This window comes from Triticum dicoccoides, chromosome 6B (assembly GCF_002162155.2).
Source record: "Triticum dicoccoides isolate Atlit2015 ecotype Zavitan chromosome 6B, WEW_v2.0, whole genome shotgun sequence".
NCBI lineage: Eukaryota > Viridiplantae > Streptophyta > Magnoliopsida > Poales > Poaceae > Triticum > Triticum dicoccoides.
Genome location: NC_041391.1, coordinates 648,565,407 through 648,572,077, shown reverse-complemented (window position 1 = coordinate 648,572,077; position 6,671 = coordinate 648,565,407).

Here is a 6,671-nt window from a genome sequence, read left to right as displayed (position 1 = left end):
GAACAACAATCATACCATAGGCTAGCTTCTAGGGTTTAGCCTCTCTGATCTCGTGGTAGATCAACTCTTGTACTATCCATATCATCAATATTAATCAAGCAGGAGTAGGGTTTTACCTCCACCGAGAGGGCCCGAACCTGGGTAAAAACATCGTGTCCCTTGTCTCCTGTTACCATCCGCCTAAACGCACAGTTCAGGACCCCCTACCCGAGATCCGCCGGTTTTGACACCGACATTGGTGCTTTCATTGAGAGTTCCTCTGTGTTGTCACCAACAGGAAGGATGCCACACCCCGTCTTTAAAGACGGCGCGGTCGCTAAAGAAGCTTTAGCTGTCGGCCAAACTCTCCGGCTAGGCAGGTTTTTGATGACCGCCTGTTCGGCCGCCGCACCGGTGATGACCTCTCGGGTCATCAAAAGCAATCTCCATATCAGCTCGGAACTCGCCGAGTAGTTAGATCCGATGGAGCTCTCTTCCCTAAATGAGCTCTTGGCTTGCATCGCCGCCCTAGGAGTCGCTACAGATTACGGCCAGATTAAGCTTAAACCCGATCAGAGAGAGATCGACTCTCCCCAGGTCACCCACCATGTTGAAGTGGTGGAAGAACAACGCGGCGAATCTTCGCCCATCCTAAGGACCATATGTGTCCGGATTCCCGACCCCTCCAAGTCGGATATCCGCGGAGGGGAGGATATTGCCCAAGCACTGAACCTAAAGTCAGGCAGCAGGCCCGATTCATTGAATAATGTCCAAGAAAATAAGCTTCCAGATTCGGAAATTTCTTGGCCCTTGAGTCTTAGATTGGGCGAGGTTCCGGATTTAAATGCACCCGCCCACCCAACAATAAGGAATTTAACCAAAATACGGCAAGAGCCCAGAGAAACAGTACACCACTACTGGGCCAGATTCCTCCTGGTTATAAACAGGATAAAGGACTTCCGTGAGGAGGATGCAATTACATTCTTCTGTAACAACTACACGGACATCGGAATCCTCAATGCCATAAGTTGTCGCGAAATTACACGCTTCGCCGACTTGACATCCATAGTACAAAAGTACTGTGCGACAGAAAGCATTCGGAAAATCGAAACGAAGTTCTGGGATAATCCGGCCTTGAACACAATCCCAGTCTGAAACAAAAGAGCGCACTATCGCCAGGCACCTAAGCCAAACAGCAAAAAACAAAAACCCTCTATAGGGTATGGGACTGTACTGGATGGATGGCTCAATGGACCCTGTAAAATTCATAGTTCAGGGGAAGTCGCACCAAATCACAGCCTTAGAGCATTTGGATACTCCGGCAGGTGGCCAGGAGTGGCGAGGAGCTTTTAACTCCAGAATCCGCAGTGCACCACCCCAGAAACGCCAGTACGGTGTCAACAGTCTTCGAGATCTTCGCATCGAACAATGCAAGGAAGCGAACACTCCGCAGCCTTGCCGAAGTCTACCAGGTAGCAACAATAAATCCATGGAGTGACACGGCTATTACTTTTAATGCCAGTGACGAACCTAAATTCCGGACAGCCCAAGCACCAGCCAAATTGGTCCTCAGTCCGATAGTGGACGGCTTCCGGCTTACAAAGGTACTCATGGACGGTGGCAGCGGATTGAACCTCATCTATGAGGAAACACTGCGAAAAATGGAAATAGACTGGAGCCGCATTGAGCAAAGCAACACAACCTTTAGAGGAATAATCCCCAGCCGGGAAGCATGCTGTTCAGGGAAAATCACACTAGACGTAGTGTTCGGCACGCGGATAATTACAGATCCGAGGAGGTCACATTTCAAGTGGCCCCGTTCAGCAGCGGATACCACGCTCTGTTAGGGCGAGAAGCATTCACAATTTTTCAAGCTATACCCCATTACGGGTACATGAAGGTCAAAATGCCCGGACCCAACGGAATCATCACTCTTGCTAGTGACCCGGACACAGCGCTCCGCGCCGAAAACAAGACAGCCGCACTAGCCCTCGAGGCACTATCCGAAGCCCTGACAGCTGAGGAACTAACTGTGTTGCGGTCAACGGTGGACAGGGACGACATGACACTCGACAAAAGATCCAAGTCCACCTCCTTCAAGCCGGCAGACGAAATAGTCAAGTTCCAAGTCCATTCAACGGACACCACAAAAATGGCCTCCATCGGGGCATAACTAAAACCCGATGTAGACGCCGCACTCAGAGAATTCCTATGAGAAAATTGGGACATTTTTGCCTGGCACCCTTCAGACATGCCAGGAATCCCACGCAGGCTGGCCGAGCACAACCTGAACATCCTAAAAGGATTCACGCCCGTTAAGCAGACTCTTCGGCGTTTCTCCGAACCCAAGAGACAAGCCATGGGAGAGGAGCTAGCAAAACTACTGGAAGCCGGATTCATCAGAGATATAAAACATCTGGACTGGCTAGCAAACCTGGTGATGGTACCAAAGAAGGACAAATCCTGGCACCTATGTGTTGATTTCAAAGACCTAAATAAAGCCTGCCCGAAGGATCCCTTCCCCCTCCCCCGAATTGATCAAATCATCGACGGCACGGCAGGACACGATTCATTGTGTTTCCTCGATGCATGCTCTGGCTACCACCAAATCAAGATGGCAGAGTCAAACCAAGCCGCAACGTCATTCATCTCACCCCGTACGGCCCATTCTGCTTCAACACGATGCCCTTCGGGCTCAAAAACGCCGGTGCAACATATCAGCGCATGATTCAGACATGTCTGGCCAACCAGATCAGCAAAACAGTTGAAGCATACGTAGATGACGTGGTCATCAAATCCAAACATGTCGAAACTCTAGTAGATGACTCGAGGCTCACGTTCGACAATCTCCGAGCATATGACATTAAGCTCAACCCAGAAAAATGCATTTTCGGCGTGCCAGCCAGAAAGCTCTTGGGCTTCATTGTATCCGGTAGAGGAATTGAGGCAAACCTAGCCAAAATCCGAGCTCTGTCGCAATTGGATATCCCAAAAGACCTGAAGCAAATACAAAAATTGACTAGATGCGTGGCGGCTCTAAGCCGCTTTATCTCCCGCTTAGGAGAAAGGCATTACCTCTTTATCGCCTCCTGCGGCGCACCGAACACTTCGAGTGGACGGATGCCGCCACGTTCGGACTCAAAGAAATAAAAGCTATACTGGCAACAAATCCAGTCCTGGCCGCGCCCAACATGGGCGAACCAATGCTATTATACATCGCGGCAACCCATCAAGTTGTAACCGCGGTGCTCGTTGTCGAACGAGAAACGGACGGACACAAGTTTCCTCTCCAAAAACCAGTTTACTACGTGTCCACTGTCCTAACTCCATGCAAGTCACGGTACCCGCATTATCAAAAGATAGCATACGCAGTATTCATGGCATCCCGGAAGCCGCGACACTATTTCCAGGAGTGTTCAATAACAGTGGCATCCGAAGTGCCTCTTAATGATATTATAAATAACCGCGACACAACGGGCCGGATTGCCAAATGGACCATTGAGCTCCTTCCGTTCGATATAATTTACAAGCCACAGCGAGCTATCAAATCGCAGGTTTCGGCTGACTTCATCGCCGAATGGACCGAAGACGAGCTCCCTAAAGAGTACGGCACATATCCCAACTGGATCATGCACTTCGACGGCTCCAAAATGCTGGCTGGCCTGGGGGCTGGCGTCGTTCTGACGTCCCCTACAGGAGATACAGTCCAATACGTACTCCAGATAATGTACATGGACTCCAACAATGCAGCCGAATACGAGGCCCTTCTACATTGTCTCCGGATGGCAGTCTCCATGGGCATTCAACGCCTAGAGGTCCATGGGGATTCAAACCTCGCGATATCCCAAATAAATGGAGACTTTGACGCCAAAGATCCGAAAATGGCAGCTTATCGCAATGCCGTCTTAAAGATGTCAGCCCGGTTTGAGGGGCTCGAATTTCACCATATAGCCCGGGAGAACAACCAGGCAGCAGACGTGTTGGCACGCATCAGCGCAAAGCGCGATGCCATCCCTCCCAACATCTTCCTAGAGAGGCTTTTCAAGCCATCCGTAACATGGGAGGGAGAGTTCGGAAACAACAGCTCGGACACAACCACACTACCCCTCACCGAACATTCTGACACAGTTGGTGACTCCGCCAACGAAACAACACCGTCGGCCCACACAATAATGGCAGTCATTGCCCCATGGACAGAACCATTCCTAGCCTACCTAACTAGGCAGGAACTCCCCGAGGACCAAAACGAGGCTCGCTGCATAGTGCGGTGCTCTAAAGCCTACAAAGTCCACGAGGGAGAGCTTTATAAGAAGAGCACAACCGGAGTCCTTCAAAGGTGTATCTCCGAAGAAGAAGGGCGAAATCTTCTGGCTGAAATTCATGCCAGACTAGGAGGGCACCACGTCGCAGCCCGGGCCCTTGTAAGCAAGGCCTTTCGTACCGGATTTTATTGGCCAACGGCCCGAGCAGACGCTCAGGACTTAGTGCAGCGATGCGTCGGTTGCCAATTATTCGCTAATCAAAGCCACATGCCACCTACCGCCCTACAAACCATACCCATCACCTGGCCTTTTGCGGTCTGGGGGCTTGACATGGTTGGACCCCTTAAAGGAGGAACCCACAAGAAAAAATATCTACTGGTCATGGTGGACAAATTCACCAAATGGATAGAGGCCAAGCCCGTAAAGACGTCCGAATCCGGACCGGTGATAGACTTCATATCCGGGGTTGTACACCGTTACGGCGTCCCCCACAGCATCATAACCAACAATGGAACAAACTTCACGACCGACGAAGTTAAACTCTGGTGCAAAAACATGGGCATCAAGCTCGACTACGCTTCAGTCTATCACCCACAAACTAACGATCAAGTCGAGCGAGCCAACGGTCTCAACATGAGCGGCATCAAACCCAGACTAGTGCGATCCCTCAAGGAATCTAACACGCACTGGGTAGAGGAGCTTGACTCCGTACTCTGGGGGCTGCGGACCACGCCGAATCGCACTACCGGATTCACACCATTTTTTATGGTATACGGCGCAGAGGCAGTCCTGCCCTACGACATAATTCATGACTCACCTCGCGTGCGCATGTACGAAGAAAGAGAAGCCGAGCTCGATCGGCAGGACAGCTTGGACGCACTAGAGGAGAAGCGCGACGTGGCAAAAGCCCGTTCCGCATTCTATCAACAGCAGGCTCGAAGATATCAAAGCAGAGAAGTACGGGCCAAAGCTTATAATGTTGGCGAACTAGTTCTACGCCTGCAGGACAAGAAAAAGGACAAACTAAAGCCCAAATGGGAGGGTCCCTTCATAATCGACCAAGGACTGACTGGTGGAGCGTACCGTCTGCAAAACGCACCGGACAACCGACTCGAGCCGAACCCATGGAACGCAGCACGCCTACGAAGGTTCTACGCCTAGCGTCGGACTCCGTGTTCGTCTCCTTCCTCTGTCCTCTTTTTATTTATTTTTCACATTCGCTGTCTGGCATTTCTCTCCTTCTCCCTACCTTTTTTTCTCTCCTCCAAAACCCTTAGGGGCTTGCTTGCGCATTGTTCGCACATACTTGACGCGCCACTCGCGCTCATCATACCTGGGGGCTTCTTTATCAGAAGTTTATATAAACGGGCATCATGCCCAAAACATGTGTGACACTTCCGCATGAACCTTTTATACACCATTATATGCATCGATATGACTTAAGTTTTGGCCAAGTTGGGTTGCCTGGCTCCTGTGCTTACCCCTACGTTCCCATTCGTTCGGCTAGGTGGTAAAGGGAGGACCTCTGCGATTGTTACTGCCGGGTCAGCCTTATGTGTACCTCAGACTGGGTGAAGCCGAAAGCTAGCGTTCTTAAGGGAATATTTGGTCGGTGAACTAAAAGATGATTTTTCTTGTTTATTTATCTGCTCCCAGATGCTTTTCTGCTATTTTTAGCAGTTCGGACATGCACCTTAGGGCATGCCTCCCAGGGAAAGGAACCCCTAACGGAACTATTCTCCTTGGAAGATGTTTCTTACTAACCATGTAATATAACATAACTAGTTGGGCACTTGTCTGCTAAAGCAATTATGACCCCTACGCCTTGTCTCCATGCATGCCCCGGTTCTTACATAATCGAGAGGGTATTCGGACACACTCCAGACTATAGGGTCCAGAGGTCGAAGCGAAAAGGTCCGCAATGACAAACGATATACAATTTGGCTAGAAGGCATTTTTCATGTCATTTTAAATTACAGAGTCAATCCGACCCGGTATATTCTTCTTCAATACCATCCAACAAGCGGTCTAATTTACAGTCCAGTTGAGAATACTTTGCATCCAGCTCTACCTGGCCATATACTAAATTGACAGTGATCTCCTTTCCGTCAGGACCCATAGGGCCGACTTCGGCCATATGGTTCGGGTCAGCCTTCGTGTACCGAGTCTTCACCATGGCCCAAGCCTCCCTGGCACCTTGACGACAGGCCGATATCTTCCACAACTGGAAGCACTGTCGAACTCCCTCCAGCTTCTTGGCAAGCTCCCCAAGGCCTTCGGGCGCGCAGAGGGATGGCCACATAGCCTGGACAACGCCTTGCATTGCCTGCCGAACTCGTTCGTGCAGTTGCACCAGCTCGGGAAGAAGGTCCCCCATCGAACCGGGCATTTCCTCCGCAGGACGACCTGTCAGCAGACCTACAGACATAG